The following is a 25218-nucleotide window of genomic DNA, read 5'->3' as shown; positions in this document are numbered from 1 at the left end:
AAAAAAAAATCAGTGTTGATACAATCTAAACTCTTAATAACATTTATCTCTTTTCCCATATAAACTTAGAGTCTAAGAATAAAATTCATTCAGAAAGAAGTCCATTATGTAAGATAGTCAACACCAGGCACGGGTGATCTTCCTCTGTGAAGGCCATAGAAAGAGTGACTATAATTATGTAATAATGAGTAATTAATTAAAATGTGTATTATTTTCTTGGGCCCTAGGCCATCATCTCATAAACATTATGAACCATGAAATTATAATTAAAACAGAACTTTAAAAGTGACAGTTTAAGATAAAGAGAAAGTTAACAGATTCTAGCTACTTTCAACCCAATAGAGCAAAAATCAGCTGTGGAGTTTGTAAAACATTCAGATGGCTGGACCTGCTTGCTTGGGAATTCTGTTTGCTTGGCTATATGTGCAGCAGAAGTATTGTAAAAAATAACAACAATTAAAAAAGAAAAGATTAGAGCCAGAATTTAAAAACACTGATGTAATTAATAGAATATCTATGTTTAGGATAGGTTATTTTCCATTTAAAATTATCTGGTGATTGGCCTGGAAATCATCTATCCTGACATAGAAAAAAATGCAATATCCAGCCCAAAAAAGTTAAGGATATCTGGCACTACGAATTCTCTTTGTTTTTGTTGTTCCCATCAAATCTAAGAAAAATAAAGCACCACACAAGACAAATGGAGTATGCATTAAAAAGTGTCTTTGGGATTTTTTTCCTGAAATAAAACAAAATTCTTGGGTTAACATGTTCTTTCTACCATCAAAATTTATAGCAGTATTAAAATTTTTCCACAGATTATTTGATACTTCTCCCTTCAAGAGGTAGATATTGATTTCTTTTCTTCAGAGGTGAGTTTCTCAGAAGTGAGAGCATTGAAGGGAACCTGCAGCACCTCATCAAACATATGGAATAAAATACCTTACCGATCTTTCCCCAAAGGGGACATCAAGACATTGATCAAATAACTGTACAAAAGAGAAAGGAGAATCTCCAGACCTTTTCAGTGCCTCAACATATAATCTGACATTGCTATCAGGGACGTGAAAACAAGCATGGCTCCCCAGTTAAGCTGTGAGCTACAGTATACCATGGGATAAAAGATTCTAGAAAAAAACAACAAAAAACTAAAGACCCCTCTGTGGTTATTGCCTTGATCCCCAAGTGCCTAATTGGGGTAGGTACATTTTGCAGCTGGAAAAACCCTTATATTGGTTAATTAAGGGAGGAAAAGCCATTATGGTAGTATAAAAGGAATCAAGTGAAAGTCCCTGAAATTTCTCACCCCTGAAACTTGAGAAGCAACAACATATCCTGGTCAAAATTGTAGAGATTAGTGACATCCTCAACGATTTAAGGGTATCGGTGAGGTGGCTCCCATGATATTCTCGTTTAATTCTTTGGAATGGCTGTTGCAAAAATTATATGGATGGCAACGGAATGCCATAGACTTAACCAAGTGGCTCCGATTGTGGCATCAATGTGGATGTATTCATTTTATTTGAACACATAAACACAACATCTGGCACTTAGCATGTATCTATTGATCCAGCAAATATGCATATTTTTTCAATCCCCAGCAGTAAAGAGAATTTTAAAAACCAGCCTGCCTTTACATGGGAAGAGCAGCCGACATTTACAGGCGTGCTCCAAGGCTATGGTAAGTTTCTCGCTCTCTGTTCCGGTCATAATACACTACACAGAATTCTTGTTCATTTTCACATTCTGCAGAATGTCACTCTTGTTCTATGTAGAGGAAGAATACGAAATCACACAAATTAGAACTGGGGAGTATAAAGCTCAATACTCGCAATGGCCCAGTTAGACACATTTGAGCTGGAGGGTAGAAGGTGAATCTCCAAAGATTCATGGGCCAGCTCACCAGAGAGAGTCTTAGGAGTCTGGCGGTATGTTGATTTCTTGCATATTCTCTTTCAGGTAAAGGACAGGTTATTAGATCTTATACTTGCTACCTCTAAGAAAGAGGTACACAATTTGGCTAGTTTCTTTGAATTTTGGAAGCAGCATATAACTGGAAAGGAGGTATTCTTTTAGCATGATGCATTTTATATTCTTTCACCATTTGCATTTTTATTCATTTAATAACTATATTGCTGAGTGTATTCTATATTCTAAGTTCTGTCCTAAAACTAAGAATCAACAAGGCTTGGTTTTCACCTAAGAAGCCTACTTCTGACCAAGGAACAATGATAGCTATACCTGTAGCATCATCATAGTTTCATCATTTATACGTACTTTTACTTTTTCTCTCCCAAAGAATATTAGAAATACAAACAAAACATAGATGCAGCAGTCTGAGGTTCATTACCAAAAATTCAATCATTATTTTCTGCTTAGCTCCAGAGTTCCTGCATCTAACACACAAAAAATGTATATCACTTTGAATGACCGCTTTACACTCTTTCAGATTCATGTCTGAGCCAAAGAATCCACCAGTCTTAAATCTCTTTTATCTCTTTTATCCTTTATCTCTTTTACATATCATTAGAACCAACCCTTACTAGAAAATAAAAGTTGAATACCTTTCCATGTCATAACAACCATGTAACCTAAATAAAATGCCTAGAGCTACCTAATTCACCAAGCGTTTGGTGCCACATTCAAAGAACACACCCTGGTAATCAAAATAATTAAAAGCAGCGTATACCTTTAACTGCAGCTCCCAAAACATCAAAAGTAGATCCAATCCATAATTCCTGGCATTGTGATGCCATTCTTTAATAACTCATTCTTTGCCATTGATATACAGCTAATATATGGCATAAGTGAGATTTAATCCTAAATTATATCTGACTTCTAAATTCTTTCCAGCTACATGAAATCTGTTTATAGAAGAAGAAAATATTAACAATAAACATATGACTAAAAATAATAATTCAATATATCTAAAGTGATGACTAAGAATAGTATGTAAATAAAAGTACACACATTTATACATTGAAGGTATTTATCTTACTTTTACACAATAAAAAAATTAGAAGTTTTGAGGAAGCAGTATCAGAAAAATCAAAATCAGCATATTCGTATCTTGTAAGATGAGATTATGCTTCCATGGCAGAAATTCTAGTGTAATCATAATTGAAAGCAGTTTATTCTCTCTTTCACTTCACAGTGGCAAGGATTTGGGCTACTTTCCTCTCATTATTCTCTTGTTGTGGTTTCCGGTCTCATGGTCCTAAAGATAAGTCTTTCTGAATTTCTGCTGCAGCTGCAGCCATGATCTCCACCTCTGCCTTCCATCTGTCAGGGAGAAGGAAGGTGTGCAAGAAGAACCTAACTTTGTTCCTTAATGACATTCCCTGGACCCCGAACTTGGCATTTCCCCTACTTTCTGCTGGCCAGAATTTTGTCACGTGTCAAAACCTGTTTGTAAGAGAAGCAGGAAGGTTTTTTTGTTTTGTTTTGTTTTTTATCTTAGAGAGCTTGACACCAGTTAAAAATTAGAAGGTTATTTATTATGGAGGAAGAGGAGAATGAGTATTGAAGGAAAACCAGAGTTTCTGCTACTCAAACCTAATCTCATTATCATTATCCATGGCTAGGTTTTCCTCTTGTCATTATCAACAGCATCACCCTTTTTTCCTTCACTCAGACTCAAAATCTTCTACTTTTAAATATATTTTAGGGAGGCAATGTGGAAAAATGAGAGATTGTAGAATCATACAAAATTGGGTTTGCACCATAGTTTTTTACTTGCAAGTTCTTTTTATTAAAAAAAGTATTCTATCTTCTTTCTGCCTCAGTTTCCTCTTTTTTAAAACAGGAAAGACCATGGCATTTGACTTTGAGGTTTGCAAACATTACATGAATTAATTTAAGTAAATATTTAGCATCATGCTTGACATGGGGTGAGTATTCAGTAAATATGAGCTTCTTAATACTCTCTTCTTCATTTTGCCTCTTCCTTTCCCCTCGTGATCCACACCAAGTCAGCTGCCACATCCTTGAAAATTAACCTATAGAATACTCACAACTTCTTTCCTTTCTCTGTGCCCAGTGCTCAGCATTATCTCATGAGCACTCAAGTAGCTAAAATAGTTAGCCCCCTAAACTGACCTCCCTGCTTTCATTCTTTCTTCTCTGAAAGCCATTTGACCCAACATGCTAGAATTTTTTTCCAAATAGCAACTCTGAAGAAGATCTATGTTATCTATAGAAAAATTTAGAACTTCTTATATGAAACAACATAGATGAGAGTACACACCACAGTGCTTCACACAAAGGAAGTGAGATCCCTCCTATTTTCATAATCCCTTTACTACATGTGTTCTTGAGCTTGGTGTTTATATGTCCAGATATCAGTTATATGATAACCTTCGTTTCCCGTTGTCCTTTATCCGGCTAGTGTTTTGTTCCTAAGAAATCCCTGCTTGGCCTTATCCAGTGCCTTTCCTTACAAAGTTAATTTTAACTGGCATGTCCACTCCAACTTTTCCATCATCAAAATTTAAATTTTGAAGTAAATATGGCAAAATGCTAATAATAGTTGAACATAAAGAATTTGTATATGGGTTTAACTGTACTGTTCTTTCTGATTTCTGCATTTTTGAAATTTTGATAATAAATATTTAAAGTATTTAAAAAAGAAACCCAACTTGTTTCTCAAAGGTGAAACAACTCTCAAGCTAGAAATATTCATTCTTTCTTCCTCTTCTCCTCCTTCTCCTTCCCCTCTTTCTCCTTCTTTTACACGGCAGATAGGATGTTAGTCTCACACTACCTTTAATTTTTAGCTTACATTATAGTCAATTAGCGTATGGATACTGGTTTCTGCTTATTAGAGCATAAGCTCTATGCGAGCTTAGTGCATGCCTCACTCATCAGCAATTAAAAAACAAGGTACTGACACTAAACCCTGATATTTTAGTCAGTTCAGGCTGCTAATACACATTAATGTAAATTGGGTGACGGAAACAATATTTATTTCTCACAGTTCTGGAGGCGGAACGTCTGAGATCAGGGTGCATGGTTAGTTCTTGGTGAGGCCCTTCTTGGTTTATACACAGCTCCCTTCTTGCAGAGACAGAGAGAGAGCTCTGGTCTATTCATCTTATAAGGGCCCTAATTCCATCATGGGAGCCCTGCCCTCATGACTTCACCTAAATCTAATTACCTTCCCAAGATCCTATCCCCAAATACTATCATATTGGGGACTAAGGCTTCAACACATAAATATTGATAGGACACATTCAATCTGTAGTATCTAATACCTTGCATACTTAATTGAATTAAAAAGCGAGATCTCTATCTAGCACATGTTGTCTGTGAGTGAAACTGATTTTATAAAGAATTAGTGAAGAAAAATAAAACATAAATAGACAAAAGCAAAAATAAAACACTATAAGAAAACATTTTTCAACATTAGAAGTTAGTGAAAAATTTGAAAAAAAAAAGAAAGTTTTCCATAAATTATTGACAATTTTCTAGATGCATGAAGACATTTTGCTGATTAGCATCATTCCCTTCCAGATCATTATTTACATCCAAAAAGAATCTATTAAGAACTGACTCTGAGTTTTCAACCAAGGGAAATCAACAGTCACTTATCCCCAAACTTCATAACACATGACACTGAATTTCAAACATGTGCATGTCATAGGACTCTGAGTCATGAGAAGAGAATTAGAGGTCATAAGATTTGGTAAATTGAGCAAAATAAAAAATGCTTATTATAAATGTGGAAGTTGGCTAGATGAAGAGATACAGATGCATAGAAAAAGGAACACATTACTAAGTATGTAAGAATATATTTGACCTCATAAATAAGTAGTCATTGAGAAATGAGTATCTGGAAGTTGAGTTAGAACCCTCCACATAGTTTTACAATATGTATGAAAAGTATTTTTAAGTTCTATAAATGTCTCATTTCACTCTAAGTTCTTAGTCATTCTTAACAATTTTGACTCTTACTTATTCCCAAGTTAGATATGCTATGACAGCTGCATGATCAATTACTTTAAGAATTGTGACCCAGAGTTGGTAAAAGCAAGAAAAACTGAAACTTTACTATATTAAAGAGCAGTATTAACTTCTGTAGTCTTATAAATTATAAATATAAATTCTAGGCCCTATAGGTTACTTAGCACATTTAAAGCATTAAACTATTCAAAATAAAAATTTTAGAATAATATCTTGAGAAATATCAGTGTAAGCCTCAATTTCCAAAGCAATTCAGTCCTACAGGAGAAGTTATTATTGATCTATTCTTGCTAAAAAACTTATTATCAGGAAAGGTTATCCCTGGGTCACTAGGATGAAGGCTAATACTGAGAGAACAAGAAGAGTAACGGAAGGTCTGCCTATATTCTTAATTGAAAGGCAGGAAGTAGCAGGGTGACGTTTCCTCTTGATTTTTATCCCAGTAATTACGTGTTTACAAGTTGTTAATTAAAGAAACAGAAGTGACTCTTAACCTAGATGAACAGGTATAGCTATACTATCAAAGATGAAAACTAATACTCAAAGCAATTTCCCCCAAAAATTTCTTCCTGATTTATAGATTCTTGCCTAAAACATTGACTTCTTTCCATCTGGTTTTACTTTTAAAGATTATGCGATGCATAAAGAAATTATGCCATTTTGTGAAGGGTAAGTATTCCCTGCTCACAGCACTCATATGTTGTTTGATCTCATGCACCATATTTACACACAAATAAATGCACTGATGTTTTATTTCTTCAATGCAAATTAACACTGTTGCTTAAGGGAGCCTATCTTATTCTCTTAAAAGTCATTTGAAGTATTCCTAACCACCTTTAAAAATTGCAAACTAAATTTAAAAAAGGCTTCTGGGATTAATAGAGGCAAGCACTGTGCCATGCTCACTGATCACTGAGAAGTGTGAGAAAAACATTCTGGTTTCACCATACGAGTACTGGATGGCTTTAGTTTAGACTAAACCTTCCTTCTCTTAGCTTGGACATGAAAAATGGAATAGGAGGGAGAATGGGCTGGAGAGACAGAAAGGAACAAATATAAAACAGACACAGGACTTGAAAAGACCAGTAGCACCCAGTAAATACAAAATGGAATGAAAGATCCTATTTATAGAGCAAAATTGAGGTGAATGCTTCTCTTATAAGCAGGATAGGCATCTTCATAACTGCACTAAGGCACAGTCTTCCTCATGTTTACAGTGCATATACTGGGACGTAGAGTATGGGGTGGGAAACATTGGTACAACAAGAGAAGCAGCTTACAAACTTGGGCTTCGGAGTTCTAGATTCTGGCTTAACTTTGTGAAATTGGGCAAGTTCCTTAATCCCCTAATTTCAATTTTCTCAACATTTAAACTATATGCTCATGGGACAACCCTATTAAGTAATATGTTAATATAAATTTAATAAGTATTATGTTAAGTAATACTTGATGCATATACAGATTACTACATGGCTGTCACTGTGGTAAGTGCTTTTTCATTCATCAGCTCTTTATTCTGCACAACGCAAAGAGGAAGATACCATTATTACCCTCTTCTGTACATGAGAGAACTCTAGCAAGTTAGAGATAACACGTGCAGAGTTCTTGCCTCACTCTCTCATACACAAGTGGCGCTCCATAAATAAGAACATTCTATTTAAAATATTGTCCATGAATTTTATATTGGAGGGGGGGGAACAGAGTTGCATAAGAGATGACTATATAATCTAATTGCTGAAACTATCTAGAGAATATAGCCAGTGATAAATATATTTGGATAGAAAGAAAATATCTCAACAAATAACTAAAGAAAACTATAATTATATCTATCTGAGGGCTCTTATTGAACTAAAAGTTGATATAAATTTATCATCTTCCTTAAAAAAAAAGACTCAATTATTCATCAAAATAGTATAATCATTAAAAACCAAAACTTCCTTCTTTAGATTTAGAATGCTTTTTCCTTCTAAGGTTTAAGAATGAGAATTATGGTTTTAATTCTGACATCCACAAAATTTTGAATCATTAAGTATGAACTTTAGGGAGTAATATTTATCTGGGCAATTCCATTTCATACATAACCAGGATGGAACAAATGATATTTAGTGATTTTGGGTTTTTTAACAAATACTTCTCTGTCTTCCCCGCCCCCTCCCCCCAGGGAAGCAGAATATATAGTTCAGAAAAAGTGGTCAGTTTTTAATAATTCTGCCTATTTCCTTTTTAAATTTTACATCTTAATAATTGTTCAGAAGATGTTCTTTAGCAATAGTCCCAGTTTTCTGACAGCTACATAATACTCCATAAATCCTAAGTCTTCTTCTGTAATTACTTTTTGCTTCTGTGTTCTATCACAGGTGAAATGTCAAATAGTTCTTTGACACAATCTATCTTATCACAGATTTGAGTTACATGTCCTGCGAATAGTTTTGGGCTAGTGTTTGCCCCCTTAGCTCCATTTTAGGAACAGTTGGCCTCAACTTGGTACAAATATTTGCCAAGTTTCTCTTAGGAGTCATCTTGATTTAAAATTTGCAGCTCAGAGGCCAGCTGAGTGGCTCCGCTGGTTAAGAGTTAGCTTAAGAGCGCGAGCTCTGAGCAACAGGGACACCGGTTGGATTCCCACATGGGCCAGTGATCCTGTGCCCAAGCTGAGCTGCCACTGAGCTGCCAAGAGGTGTCAGGATGGCTCAGCTGGTAAGAGTACGTGCTCCTAATAACAAGGTTGCCTGTTCGATGGTGGGCTATTCCCACCCATAACTAAGACTGACCTCGGCACCTAGAGCTGAGCTGCCACCAAGATGGCTCAGTGGATAGAGTGTGCACTCTTAACAACAAGGCTGCTCGTTCGACTCCCAGATGGGATGGTGGCTACACCCACCTGCAGCTAAGATTGAACACAGCACCTTGAGCTTAGAGGTCACAAGCTGCCCATGGGCAGCCAGATGGTGACTGGCGCCCTCCACAACTAAGATTGAAGAACAACAACTTGGCTGGTTCCCTTCCCCGATTCCCCAACACTGTTCCCCTCCCCCAATTCCCCAATTAAAAGAAAGAAAGAAAGAAATAAAGAAAGAAAGAAAGAAAGACAGAACATAAAGTTTACTTAAAAAAATAATAAATAAATAAAAACTAAAATTTGCAGTTCAGGGAAGCCATCTGGAACTTGATTATCACTGGGGAAATGGGGGAGGATATCACTCCCATTATACAATGGAGACAAAAAAGTGTTTATTTCCTCTCATGCTGATTAAGTTTTAAAGGGATAGGTTAAAATGGAGAACATGAAAAACAGAACTTTGGTCCCATATGTTCTCATTGCCTACTCATGTAAATTTTAAAGCACCCTGTGATCTGGCAGCTCCTGAGACCTCCAATAGCAGGAACTGAAACAATCTAAAATTAGATATTAACGGGGAAAGTCTCCGGGCTGTTAGAAAATGTTCTTTTGTTTTCTTTTGTGTCATTAAGTAAATGTTATAAATCATAGGTCAAAGGTTCTGAGATGCTTCCAAAAGTAAATTCCCTTTTACACTGAGCACAAATACCAAGAGAATTATGGCCAACTAATAGGAATTCACTATGAAAGAGAAACACACTCATAACAATGAACTGGTTATATTAAACAAACAAAAGACAAGACTACCAAGTAAGATAAAGTTGAGCCCTCAAACTAGGTAAGAGGTTAGATAGCAACAAACAACAGTTCAGAAATTAATAAACAAAATATGTATTTATGACATGCCATTTTGAGAGAGAGCAAGAATGACAGCAAGAGCTAGAGAGAACTGAAACTCAGAATCTCAGTCGGTCATTACCTATGGAGGAAATGCTTAGCTTTCAGTCATAAGCTCAAGCCTGACTTGCCAGCAACTCAGTGAAGACTTTATGTTTAATAACATAACGGCAAATGCCAGTGAATAGTCCTAGCTACTGGGGGAAACTGATAATAAATAATTAAATAAATCTGTGAAAAAATGGCTTAGAAAAATCTATGAAATTGACAGACTTGGTACAGCATTTCAGATAGAGATAGCAAAGACAGTGAAACTTAAGAATACATAATGTGTGACTGAGAGTGATAGAGCTAGAATGGGGCTGGTGAAGGGATGGTGATAGCTGCCACACAGAAGCTATGAGACTCCAAGTGCCTTGAATGCCAGGCCAAGGAATTTACATGTGATTTTCTAGCCAGAATCTCAATTAATAGGGACTCAGAAATTTACATTTTAACAAGCTTCCAGGATGATTCTTATGCTAAATTATCTAGGCTAATCAGATACAATAACCTTTTGGCCATTGTGAGAGACCATTAGCATAACTGATATATTATTTTCCCAATATAGTATAGCATTATTTTTTTCATATTTTTAGAAAAATACATTATTGAATTTGCTGGTGGTTTTTCAATTGAAACAAGACACTGCCATTTTATAGGCCAAAAATTGTTCAAATATTAGTAGTTACATACAATTCAATTTATTTACCAAAAAATTATAAATATTTAAAGAAAATAATATTAAATATTTTAGGTCTGTTATATCTTGAACCTTATTATTTAACAAAATCTTTGTCACAAACACGTCAAAAACCAAGTCTTAATGAATCAATGTATTCAGTGCACATGCATGTGTCCCATACATGCTAGTTGAGAGCCTAATATGATCAAGCATTGTTTGAAACCTCAGGGACACCACAGTGAAGAAAGACAAAAATATTTGTTCTCAGAGAGCGTATATTAATAACTTGAACCCTTTTCTTTAAAGCTACCCTAGAACTAGGGTTAAAGTAGGAAACACTGGATTTTAATTTTGTCTTGTTCCTGACCTGGCAGAATTACTTTGAGAAAAATATCCAACTCTCTAATCCATGACATAAAAATGTGTTATATAATTTCTACATGTAACCTAGCCATAAAATTCCAAGCTTCTGTTTTCCCCAAAATTTCATAAACTTTTATGCTTTTCTCAGATTTTTATGTCAATAATTTATAAATATCTTCCTTTACAATACTCTTCACTTGCATTTTGCTCAACCTCTTTAAAGTCAGAGTTCCATTTTGTTTATTGCTTCCTTTCACTTTCTTTTTATGTAAACCTCTGACAGGCATGTTTTCACTTTCTTCTTGTTATTCAGAGTCATAGAGCTAGTATGAGACAGCTCATTGTCCTTAAGTATAGCAGATTCTGGACGTTACTTTTCGAAAACCTTATAGAAAAAGACAAAGAACCACAAGAAAGAAGGCTGTATTCCCTCTGAGCAACACCTTCTTGACCTGAACAAACTGTGCTTTCTTTGGGCCTAATGTTTCCAAAATACAAAGGAAAGGCGGGAAAACAAGAAAAAGAAAAGAATGTTGGTTTCAAATATTTATAAAGGCAAACTAGTTTTATATATTTATTTACTCTTAAATTTGAGACATTTAAAATAACAAGTGGGCTATAAGCAAAATAAAGTTCACAATTTTTTTCAATTCAAAATATAGTGAAGAATAAAATAATTACAGTGACTGTCTTCTTCAAATAACTTAAAAGAATAAAGGAGGGCCAAAGTAGGGAAGTATCTGTAATAATAACTATGATTATTTATTCCTTTATTCTTTCATTTACATAAACATTTAGTCAGTAAAGCTGTCAGAAATCAATAAATACGTTTTAAGAGTCTTCTGTGCCTCAGGGACTATAAAGGAGACAAAAATAAAAAAGTTATAAAACATGTCTCCTGCTCAAAAGGATTTTTCATTTACATTTCTGACTTCCACAGGTTGTTATTCTCCAGGGAACTGAAAAGGAAGCAGGAAAGCTCTTGGGACCCCAGCAGGGAGGGAGGAGAATATGGGGTGGGGGGGTGGTCAGTGCATCCTGTCGGAGCTTCAGCCCTGGATGTTGCAAACACCCTGCTTGTTCCTTCTTTGGAACGTTTTGGGGTGGGGGGGTGGGGAGGAGAGTTCTAATAAGGATTAGCGCCTGGGGACCACATAATGAGTTTTCAAAAATTCAAAACCCCAAATCTCCAAATTTTCCATTCCATAAATTTTTCTAGATGGAACTTGTAACTAAAATAAATCAAGAATAGTATTGTGCCCAGAAACAATTTCTCAGGAGTACAGACAAAACTGAATTTGCCTTTTGACTGCGTTAGCCTTGAAATTCCTTCTGGCTGGCTGTCAAGGTGAGTCAATTGGTAGAAAGCCTTAAAGAAATCACACCACAGGCAAGTTGCAGATGTAGTCTCGGAAAAAAATTACTTTCAAGATTTTTATCAGTCCAATGATGCTTCAGTATCCTTGTCTGCATTTGCCTTGCCTCTGAGAGACTAAAATGAAAGGAATTTAGTTTAAGAAATATTCTAAAGGGTATAAATGAACATCTTAGGATTTCTTTGCCAAACTTTCAAAACTATTTATATTGCTATAAAATAGTATAACATACAAATAATAGCAAAAATGGAAAAGTTTTAATTCTCATCTGTCCATGACAATTTGTGTCATAATGAGTGAATGACTGATTGATGGTAAATTAGCATAAGGCTTTGGATTCCTTGATTTCCTAAATCTGAATTCTGAACTCTCAATTTTATGTTCCCTTTCATGTGATTCCTTTGCATTTCTCTCAGCCCTGAAATTAGTCTGCATAGTAAGAATTTTTAGACTTTATACTAGTTTGCCTGGAAAGGATCTTTAGTTTTTGAAGGCTAACCAGTAGGTTTATAAATATTCTTTTCATTTGTTTACAAAGATAATTCCATCCATGTTTATGGATGAGACTCCCAAAGTTTATGTACCCAGGACAATTTAAGACTAAGTACAGTCATATTAAAGAAGCTAAACAGAGGAGTAGATACAAATTAAATAACATAGTATATCCAGGGGGCATCCAATAGAGGGGTTGTGGGATTCTCAGGCTGCTATGATGCCACTTCAAAAAAGAAGCCCCCACTTAGCCTTAATACCAAGAGCTCTTCTAAGTAGTTCAGTTAATCTCCCTGATGAGATATTGGATGCCCCAATCACTGCTGCTTGGACTGATATGGATGTAGTTTGCTTAATGGAATTGGTCAACAAATTATATGTCCTTTATGGCTTCTACATTATGGTTTACTTGTTCAAATGACCTCGGAAAGCACTTTTATAAAAAGGTAATTAATTTCCTGAGTACACTGAGCCTTTCACCAATGTATATGTAGCCTACAGCATTTATTGCTTATAACGATCTTGTGAATTCACCTGGATATTTTGTACTGTCTGCTTATTGGAAAATAAATTTTAAATATGTCTTAAAGCTACTCAAAAGATTTTTCTGGCTTTTATGCAAGAAATATTTTAATAATTGAAGAATGTTTAAGTATATCTATCAATTCACTTATTTATTCATCAATTCATCAATAAGATCTATTCAAGGCCTTGATGTGTCAGGTACTATGGAAATTAAAAGAAAAAACTGGAATCACCCTACCTTGGCCCATTCAGGAGACATAATCTCACCTAAGCAAGATCAGGTGGGAATAATTGCAATAGAATTGAGTGGCTTCCACTACTATGCATCTTTCAACTAAATTAGAAAGGTAAATTATTGGAAGATTTTGAAACAAATGAATGAAATGAGGATTAAGAAATATTGAATTGTTGAAAAAGTCATGACTTATTTTTTCTATATTTTTCATTGCAAAAATGTATCATGACTTTTCTGACAACCTAGTATATACATAGCCTCCTTCTTAGAAGAAAAGATGCATTTCTTTTTTTAAATTTATTTTTTTATTGTGAAATATACATTTTTAAAAATTAGTTTCAGCTGTACAACACAGTGCAACAACAGTTATACTTTTTACCCCTCAAAGTGACAAGCCCCCTCACCCAATCTGCCGCCCCACTTCCCACCCCACAATATCATACATATCTATTACAATTCCCTTCACTCCACTCCCACACTATACTCCACGTCCTATGACTATATATATATATATATATATATATATATATATATTCACTTATAGTTGACATACAATATTATACAAAATCAGCTTCAGGTGTACAGTGCAGTGATCAAACCTCTATCCCGTCCATGATGTGGTCTTCCTAATAAGACATGTGACCATCTGACATCCTAAAAAATATTTGCAACATTATTAATTATATTCCTCGAACTGTCTTTCATATCCCTGTGGCAATATTGTAGTTTCCTATTTATGCTGTCTAACCCCTTCCATTTTTCCCTCATCCCCACCCTGCTCCTGTGTAGAGCCAGAGGTCTGCAGTAAGGGTGAGCAGTGTGGGAAGGTTGCTAGATAGATCTCATTCTCCACTGTGCTGCTGCAAGCCTACATCACAAACAACCTTGAAAGTTACAGAGTGAATTGCCAGTCTGTTAGCAGTTTCTACTTGCTATACTTTGTCTCACTTCGGGAACATTTGCTTCCCCACTCCCTCAAGCTCCCAAAACCCTTTACCTATAGAATTCTACTTCTGCTATAAAAACTGTGTGCAAACGATAAATGGTGCCACTTTTCACCATCAGTAGACAGTGGACCTCCTGGGCCCAACTTTCATCTCTGTGTCTTTCTTTTCTAATCTCCTCATCCAGTCCACTCAGGTTAACCCTCTAGGTGCCTGGCTGACGAACCAGGTGGCCACTGCAGATGAGTGGGCCTCGTCACCCTCCCAACTAACAGCCATCAGTTGTGTCTCTATATCTCTGAGACTATTTATGTTTACTTTGCTCATTCATTCAGTTTTTTAGATTCCACATATAAGTGAGATCATATGGTATTGTCTTTCTCTGACTGACTTATTTCACTTAACATAATAGTCTCTAGGTCCATCCATATCGTTGCAAATGGTATGATTTCATTCTTCTTTGTAGCGGAGTAATATGCCATTGTATAAGTACCACAGTTTCTTAATCCAGTAATCTACTGATGGGCATTTCGGTTGTTTCGAAGTCTTGGCTATTGTAAATAGCTCTGCAATGAACATAGGGGTGCATGTATTTTTTCAAATTAGCATTTTGGGTTTCTCTGGATAGACACCCAAGAGTGGAATTGCTGGGTCATATGGTAGTTCCATTTCCAGTTTTCTGAAATACCTCCATACTGATTTCCATAATGGCTGCACCAATCTGCAGTCCCACCAACAGTGCACCAGGGCTCCCTTTTCTCCACAACCTCGCCAGCACTTGTTGTTTGTTGATTTATTGATGATCCATTCTGACCGGAGAAAAGATGTATTCTTAAGTCATGGAGGAAAAGATAGCTTTCCTTGACCCTTTCTGATTTCCCCTTGATTAGTAGTTCTTATGGAATAAGAAAGGGAGTAACTGATTTAAGCTGTGCTAATAGCTTCTGGCCTGTGACTGAAGCCTTTCTCTTCCTTTCTTTTTTATTTCCAGCTCTAAAGTAACGCACAATGTAATACTGCTTTTTAAATCTCTGAGAAAATGTGAAAACAGGAGAACAGCCTATAGAAAACAGATAAGCATGTTTGTTTGAATTAACTTTATAAACACGCTTCAAAAGCTACTCTTAAAAACTCTGGCCATTGTGGGAATATGAGACACTGGAACAGGTTGGTGGAGAAATTTGAAACCACTTAAATGATATCACATATTCATTAATCTACCTACTCTATTCCTGAGCAACGTTGGTCCTTTCTTGAGAATATTGTCTACAGAAGAAAGCAAAATGCTAGAACAAATTGCACAATAATAGGAGGTGATACATATTATTATTTAACAAAGTGCCATAATCTAAATTGCATAGCTGAATTATTTTATGCATTCTCAGTAGTAAAAATTAACATTCTTAAAGACATTTTCTCTGCTTGTTTGATATAAGCCAGAGAATGAATTCTAGCATATCAGTTAGAAACACAATTCCTCAAAGAATGGGAATAACTGCTAATAACCAAAATTTCCAAGAAAACATAATAATAAGGCCTTGGAATCTGATTAAAACTAATATAAAACATAAAATCTTAAAAAATATAGTAATATGCAAACAATTCACAAATTGTCATTAAATTCTGTGAGAAAGTTTTTCGTTCTTGCTAATTCATACATCTAAAAAGAAAACATCCTTTCATATGCATTTATTCTGGAATATTATTGAAAAACTTTTTAAAAAACTAATCACTCTTAAAGAAACTAGTCATATAATTCAAATTACAAATGCCTCACTTTTATATGAAAATTTAACAGCAATAGCTTGAATACCTAAATATTCTTAAACATTCAATTATATACTTTATTTTTGCTCACATAGGTGCACATAAATGCATTTCTGTGCAGTAGAAGCTGATAGAAAAAATTATTTTCAAGCAATTATATTGGAGTATAGAAAGAATCCTTTATCTCACTTGTTAAATATTTTCTATCCTCAGAATTCTGGTCTCCTAATTCCACGAATATATCTCCATGTAATTTTATCCACAATAGTGTGAGCACTATATGAAATCATCCTTGTTTCAAGTGCCTGAGATTTTGGCATTGTTTGTTAAAGCACTATGACTTTTTCTACTTTTACTGATGCAGAGCCTAAAATTATATTATATCAATTACTTTAGGAGAAAAAAAATTCCAAAAATTGTCCATAGTTTAGTACTATGCCTAACTATATTCAAAGCAATGATTTGATTTTATCAAGTTAGCCAAAAGACTACTCATTTCATACAGAAATCACTCATTCTTTCAACAAATTTTGAGTGGCTACCATATGTCAGTCATATGTCAAGATCTGAGACTAGAATAGTAAATAATACTTAGCATATTCCCTCATTATTTTGGAACCTAGTTTTAAAAATTATAAATGAAATTATTCAGTTTCATATTAGTAAATAGTATTAACAAGATACGTCAGCAGTGGTAGGGGAGAATACCTGGCCTAGTCTAGGGTAGCAGAAAATGTTTGTTTTTATTTTTTATTTTAAGAGAGTAGGACATCAAATTTCACACTTGAAAGATGAGAAGGAGTTATCTGAATTGGAGGCTTTAAAGCAGTAAGAAAATTCATGACAGAGGAAACAGTTTGTACAAAATCTCTGTAGTCCAGGGGAAGAATGTCATGTCTGTGGGGCTAAGATGCTTAATGTGACTAGCATGGAGGTGTGGTGTGGTGACAAGAAAAATGACTGAGGAGTTAGATAGACGTGGATCATGAAGGGCCCCGTGCATGAGAGCAAGGCAAACTGCTGCTTGTTGAATTAAGTAAGGGAGTCAAATGAGCTCTCTATACAGCGGTCTGAATTGAATGAGTGTGTGTGTGTGTGTGTGTGTGTGTGTGTGTGTGTGTGTGTGTGTGTGTTCTTCTCCAGAAGCAATGCATATTGAATATGTGCAGTTAATTTACTTCTCACATGTGATTTTCTTGGAATAACTGTTAGCCAAGGCAAAACCATGTGTATATTGTTCTCAGAGAACACTCAGAGTGTTATAGGTGAAGGAAGATGATAAGAGTGATCATTTTAATAAGGTCAATTATGTCCAGGAGCAAATAAGCTCTAGGAAGGCCACTTCTCAGTAAACTGCAAGCTTACTATTGTCATTTGTGCCTCCAGTTTATTTATTCTTTCCAATTTCTCCCATTTGGTACCATCCTTTCCACACCCTTCTGATGCTTCTAAGTCCTCATGGCTTTCTACCTTAATTCTTAGCAAGATCTGGTGTAAGGAAGTGATTTTCAGTTTATTCACTGCAAAGAAGAAAGAGTAATAACTCAAATAACTTTGGTTTATGGCAACAACAGCACTTCTTTGAAAATCTACCTCAAGTTATTTAATTTTTTTTATATTTCTGGATAACTTCATTTTTTGTGGAGGAAGGGGTGATCCTTTGAACAAGCAATCTAAGAATCTTCTGTCCTCAAAATCATTGCAAATCACAAGTGCATTTATATGGGATCTATGGAAACCATTGAATGTTAAAATTTTCTGAATCTACACTGTTCATGAGCCTACTATTACCTTTTAAATGTATTGAAGAGGAACCAAGGGAAAAACATGGCACCAATTAGTAGGCTATTACACTAAATCAGATAAGGAATAAGTTAACAAAAGCAGTAGAAATGAGTGGAAAAGAGTCTTAAGTTTGGGATAAATTTTAGAGTTAAAAATGAAGACTCAACTTGCAATTCTAGTTCTCATGTAAAGACTTGGAAGTCATCCTTGCATCCTAACAAGTAAAAAGCTGAACAAACTGAAAAATCCACAGCTCCTTTTAGACCCCTAAGAGACAGTCACAGGGAAAATTGCTGCCCCTCAAATTGGAAAGACATAAAGGCAAATGCAGAGAATCACAACTTACCAGAGCAGAAAACTCTTTAGGAACCAGAGCCAGAGTAGGAACACCTAAACTGTAATTGACAGATTGCTGCAGGCTCAGTGTGGATACGTCTGAGAGATAAAAACTTCAGGCGGAACTAGTCATAGGAGGGTCCCCATACTTTGTGAGTTTTACTTCCTGGAGACGAACCAGGTACCCACAGTGACTATCAAACAAAAACCCTCTCATACTGCCAGCAGATGGAGGGAAAAAGACTCATTTTGAAACATGCCAGAATACTCAGTTCTTCTTAACAAGGTCTGTCTTCAGGAGAAACCATTTAACCAGAGCCTAAACTGCTGGGAATTTATCAGAATCTAACAGAACTAGGGGAAGGGAAATAGCCAACTCCAGGCCACTATAGACATAATTCCCACCTAAAGAAGAGGGAGGGAGGACTGAGAAGCCCTTGTAAAGTTTGCAGTCCAGAGGCACAGAGACACTAAATTGATACCTAGTCATAGAACTATAGAATGCTTCTCCTCCCCCACTGCACCTTACCACTACATTACTAAGGGCCTATTTACAGTAGTTCCTTTTACCCAGCACAATGATAAGGCATGCTAAAAATCAAGAAACACATTTGAAGAGGCAGAGCAAGCATCCAAACCAGACTGAGCTATGGCAGGGAAATTAGAATTATCACACCGGTAATTTAAAACAACTATGATTAAGATGCTAAGGGATCTAATAAACAGAGTATAAAGCATGTAAGAACAGATGGGAAACATAAGCAGAGAGAAAAATTGGAAGATAGACACTAAAATAAGTGCTAGAGATAAAATAAAATACTGTAATAGAAATGAAAAATGCCTTTGATGTGTTTATTAGTAGACTGGACACAGCTGAGGAAAGGATTTCTGCACTTAAGGATATCTCACTAGAAATCTCCAAAAATTGAAAAGCACAGAGAAAAAAAATGGAAAAATATGGAACATAACATTCAAGAACTGTGAGAAAAGTAAAAAAAAATATATAACATATGTGTAATAGGAATACCAGGAGAAGAAATAAAAGAACAGAATAAATATTTGAAACAATAATGACTGAGAATTTTCCCATATTAATGTCTGACACCCAACCATAAGTCTAGAAAGCTCAGAGAATACCAGACAGAATAACTGCACAAACAAAACAAAACTATGCCTAGACACATTATATTCAAACTACAGAAAAATCAAACATAAATAATGGTTCCTGGGAAAAAGCCAGAGGAAATAAGACACCTTATGTATAGAATGGTGAAGATTAGAATTATATCTGTCTCCTCCTGAGAACCATGCAAGCTGGAAGAGTGGAGTGAAATATTTAAAATGTTGAGAAAAAAAAAAAACCCACCAATCTAGAATTTTGTGCTCTGAGAAATTATCCTTCAAAATTAAAGGAGAAATAACAAGAAAAAGATAAATTACATAATGATAAAGGGGTCAATTCTCCAAGAAGACATAACAATCCTTCAGATGTATGTGACTAGCAACAAAATAAGGTAGAAATTGATAGAATTACAAGGATAAATAGATGCATCCAGTATCATATTTGGGGACTTTAACACACCTCTGTCAGAAATGGACAGATCCAGCAGGCAGAAAAATGAATGAGGACATAGTTGAACCAACAATATGACCAATCAACTGGATATAATAGTCATCTATAGACTACTTCATTCAACAACGGCAGAATACATAAGTTTCTCAGGCTTGCATGGAACATCCACCAAGATAGACCACACTCTGGGCCATAAAACACACCTTACCAAATTAAAAAGTGTAGAAATCACACAATGTCTGTTCTTAGACTACAATGGAGTTAAACTAGAAATCAATAACATAAACAAGCTGGAAATTTCCCCCAAATACTTGGAGATTAAATAGCATAATTTTATATAACACATGCATTAAAGGCAGAATATCGAGAGAAATTTAAAAATATTTAAATTAAATGAAAATGAAAACACAACTTACCAAAATTTGTGGGATGCAGTAAACGTAGTGCTTAAAGGGTAATTTATAGCATTGAATGAATATATTAAAAAAGAAAGTCACCTAAATTCAATCATCTAAGCTTCCATCTTAGGAAACTAGAAAAAGAAGTGCAAAATAACTACAAAGTAAGCATTGGAAAATAAACAATAAAGATTATAGCAGAAATCAATAAAATTTAAAACAAAAAAATCAATAGAGAAAATTAATGAAATCAAAAGTTGGTTCTCTGAAAAGGTCAATAAAATCAATAAGTCTCTCGATAGCCTAATTAAAAAGAGGGGAGGTGGGACACCAGTTCCTAATGTTAGAAATGAAGGAGAGGACATCATCACAGATCCCAAGGACATTAAAAGAAACAGCAGCTCTATGCCCACAAATCTGATAACTTAAGTGAATTTGATAACCTAGGCCAATTTATTGAAAGACACAAAAGAAGATACATAGATGATAAATAAGCATATGAAAAGATGCTCCACATCATATGTCATCAGGGAAATGCAAATTAAAAAGTCACATACCACTATACATCTATGAGAATGGTCAGAATTCAGAACACTGACAATACCAAATGTTAGTGAAGATGTAGAGCGTAACAGGAACTCTCATCCATTGTTGGTGGGAATGCAAAATGGTACAATCAAAATGTCTTGCAAAACTAAATACACTCTTGCAATATAATTCAGCAATTGTGCTCATTGGTATTCTACAAAAGAGTTCAAAATTTAATGTCCACACAAAAACCTGCACATAGATGTTTGTAATGGCTTTATTTGTAATGGCCAAAATTTGGAAACAACCAAGACATCTTTCAGTGGGTGATGGAAATATAAACTCTGGTATGTCTAGACAACGGAATATTCACTATTCAGTGCTAACAAGAAATGAGCTATCAAGCTGTAACAAGACATGGAGGAGATTTACATACATATTGCTAAGTGAAAGGAGCCAATCTGAATAGGCTATGTGCGATTCTAACTATGTATGGTATTCTAGAAAAGGCAAAACTGTGGAGATGGTAAAATAAGATCAGTGGTTACCATGGGTTGAGGGGAGGGAGGAATGTATAAGTGGAACACTAAGGATTTTTAGGACAGTGAAACTATTCTGTATGATAGTTTAATGGTAGATACACATTATTATATGTTTGTCTAAACCCATAGAATATACGATACCAAGAGTGAATCCTAATGTAAGCTATGGATTTTGAGTGATGATAATGACATGTCAACACAGGTTCATCAATTGAAACAAATATACTATTCTGGTGGAAGGGCTATGCATTGTGTGGGGACAAGGGTATATGGACAATCTCTGTAGTTTCTGCTCAATTTTGCTGTAAACCTAAAACTGCTTTAAAAAATAAAGTCTGCTTTAAAACATGAATAGGCTGAATGTTTCCACAGATGCAGGAATGAAATGAGAGTGAAGGACGAGGGCACCTTGAGTGCTTGAGTCAAAAAGATGCTGCTCAGCACACAAAACGCAGTGTGAGGTAACAGGCTTGCTGGCAGTTGTGGCGGTGGTGCTGGTGGTGGTGTTGATTGTGATCTGTTTTGGCTTGCAATATGTGGTTCCCTGGGAAGCCAACTCTGACACAGACTATTGGAAAAGAAGTTTGTTAGGCAGTGCTCCTAAGATCAATATCTGTGGGAAAAAGTGAATTAGCAAAACTAGGCAGAGTGAGAAGTTGGGCTATAGGGCAGTAATAAGATCTCAACCAACCCCACAGGGAGCTCTGAAGCTGGACACGGCCCTTTCATCTGTCCTTGCTTGAGGAGCCAGTCATTGAATACAGACTAGCCCTCTTTGAGATGTGTGACCTTGGGTCAGGTAGACATTTTTGGCTGAGGGAAATTTCTAGAGAGAACTGACAGCTTACAGCTATCAGGCAGGGCCTTCTAGCAAGTAGGGGAGTAAGTCCTTCAGTCCTGAAGGAGGGTGTGGGTGGCTGGAAACAGCACCTCCAGCAGAATATCTATGGAAAATCCTGGTAAACGTGTCCATTAGGCCATCCAAAGAATAAAAATTATGCTGGAGATGCAATTACACTGGTTAGGTGAGTACTATCAGAACATCTCTTTTTGGAACAGCATCAGAAAGAGTATCATTTTCAAAAAATTGCTCTATGCAAAGCATTATTCTAACATTCTTTCATGTATTAGTTTATTAATTTGTGACAATAGGTAGATTTTAATATCTTCATTTTTAGAGAAGACTTTAGTTCAGTGAGATCTGCTTGACTCTCCATTCCTCTGTATTGTTTACTGAGACAGCTTTCATAGCTTGATCTTTAGAGATTAGAATAGATCTGAATTATGAGGCTCTGTTTAGTGGAAGGGTTTGGGGGAAGCATGCCATTTGAAAATGGGAAGCTCTGGGAAGCCTCTGAGCTCTTAAGGAACAATAGATCAAGAGATTGAAGAAATAAGCTCTCAAAAGGGGGTAGGATGGTGAAAATAATGATTTCACTCACTTTATATTAGCAGAACTCTTCTTTAAAGGCATTGGTCTCAGGTCAAATAAAATTAAGCCAGTGATTATTCAGCAATGTTGGCTGTCCTTTCTAGGCAAACACCATGGTGGATAATGAAGCCATTTCTATTTTCTGCCAATGGTTCATTACTGCCCATAATGGTAAATGTTTGAGTTTGCATCATATTTTAAAGCTAGAAGAGAGGAAGGACAACCTGCATCTTACTTATTTTGCATCTGACCCAAATTGAGTCAACACATACTACAATATAAATCCAGCACCCTGATGCTAACCAACACTTACCTGAAAGAAAGTTTCTAATTTACATAGCAGGTATTTTCAATTTTAAAGTGAATAGAACCCTGATTTCCCGGACAGGTATGAGATTCATGATGGTGTTTCACATAGAAATGTTTATAGGGTACAGACAGATAAAGCAAAAAGTTTGTTTTGAGGAACACTGAAAAGTCCTGGGAGATTTTGTGTTGAACAGCATAGAATTAATGGAAGTGTGTTGAGATATGAGACTAAAAGGGCATATTGGAGCCATATAGCAGAGGGATGAGAATGTCAATCCCCCAAAACCAATGGATGTTTTTGAATGGTGCTTGAGAAAATATATTTAGCCACCTTGTGGAGGCCGAAAGAGAGAGGTGAGAGGGTCAGGCAAGAAAACCCATTACCATGCTTAATATTTCATTATGATTTGAACTCAGGGATGGAGTGTTTATATTCATAAACATCACAGTTTTATGTCATCCCAGGCCTAGATTTCTTCCCCAAACTTCTAAAATATATTCCACTGCTCTGGTCAATAACTATAATCTACTGGTGACATAAACTCGCCAGAGAAGCTCTGGACCTGCTACCAGAAGAAAGCCCACGTACCCAAAGAGCTACAGAAACTAACCAACATATGCTTACAGGATCTGGAAAAGTACATATTATGATTGGATTCTAATGGTGCTCGATCAAAAGAAGGTGGAACATAAAGTAGAATAAAGGAGAGGTATCACATGAAAGCCTTTTCCTTTGATACAGACCATGTATCAGGACCATGGGAGATGGTATTAACATGTTTTTGAAGATGGCTCTTGGAAGCCTGGATATAGAATTGTTCCATGGCAAATAGTAGACAAAGACCACAAAAGGCTCAGAGAGTTAGCATCCTAGATTGAGAAACCAATCAGACTTTAGGAAATGAACAAATAGCTTTCCAAGTATTAAAATAATAAGGAATGCACTGATGAGAGAGGATTTTAGCATTACTGAGACCGTTTTTTATAGGCAAATGTTGTTGAGAGAAAATGCAATTACAGACCTAGGCTTCCTCAAAGCAATGGGAATGATAAGATCCCAAAACAATAGAGACCAGGTGTCAGCATTTAATTATGAGATCCAAAGTGGGTGTAATATTGTTATAAAAGTTAACATCAGAGTGGCAGCCAGAAAAGCCTGGTGTGCAGAGACCTCTGGAAATAGTTAATAAAACAGAGTGTTCTTAAAGTCAAAATAAATGCGTAGGCAATGTGAGTTTTTCTCAATTTAAACAAGTAGAAAAGTCACCGGTAATCATTAGGAGGATAATATCAAAAATATCATGATCCTTTGTCCTATTTCCAGACCTAAGCTATTCTCAGAGGCCTAATCCAATTACTGAAAGTGCCACATGAAGAAGAAATCTTCAACACCATGACAAATGTATAGATTCACTAAAGGTATTTTATGAGATCAGAGTGGACCTTGGACCCGAGAACCAGCAGTAACATCATGACCCTCATTTTCAAATAGAGACATAGGGAGCTAGGTAATAAATGGTATCCCGCACCATAGCAAGATTACAGTAGATCTAAAGGAGTCACAGACCCAGCCAGTAGTTGTGTCTCAAGTATCGAAAAGTATGATTGGAATGAATAATCATAGCAGTTGGAAGACTTCCCTATTGCTTTTGTGGTTTGTACAGTAATAATTAGCATTGTGAAGAATATCAAATGTGATCCTTAAAGGGGATATACTGGTCCAGTTTTTGTTCTTCGTTTGAGTAAATATATGAAGGACTATCTCAGCTTTGAGGCTCCCATAAGATTGGCTGAGTACTCTGTTGCAACTATATTGCACTCCAATTTCCCGTTCTGCCAGGGTTGCTTCTCTCACTCATGTACATGGATTGTTCCAAGTGACACTTTCCAATAAACTTTCCACATGCCTTTTTTTAAATATTAAAGTCAGTTTCTGGGAACTTGGTCTAAAACAATGACCTTTTCAGTTCAGTCTTCCTGGACATATTATATAAAAGTCTAATCTCCTATCCTCTCTACCACTCCCATACTCCTTATATCCATTCTCTGTTTTGTGTCTTAACATTCATTACCATCTATAATTCTATGTACTTTAAATATTTATCATGTTTATTGTTTGTGTGAACCCCTTACTTACTCACACACTAGAATCTAAGTCCTATGAGAGGAGGTATCTACTTTGTTTACTGCTG

This window comes from Hipposideros armiger, unplaced genomic scaffold, assembly GCF_001890085.2.
Source record: "Hipposideros armiger isolate ML-2016 unplaced genomic scaffold, ASM189008v1 scaffold_354, whole genome shotgun sequence".
Taxonomy (NCBI): Eukaryota; Metazoa; Chordata; class Mammalia; order Chiroptera; family Hipposideridae; genus Hipposideros; species Hipposideros armiger.
The sequence above is the reverse complement of the archived record's forward strand: the minus strand, read 5'-3'. Positions refer to the sequence as shown.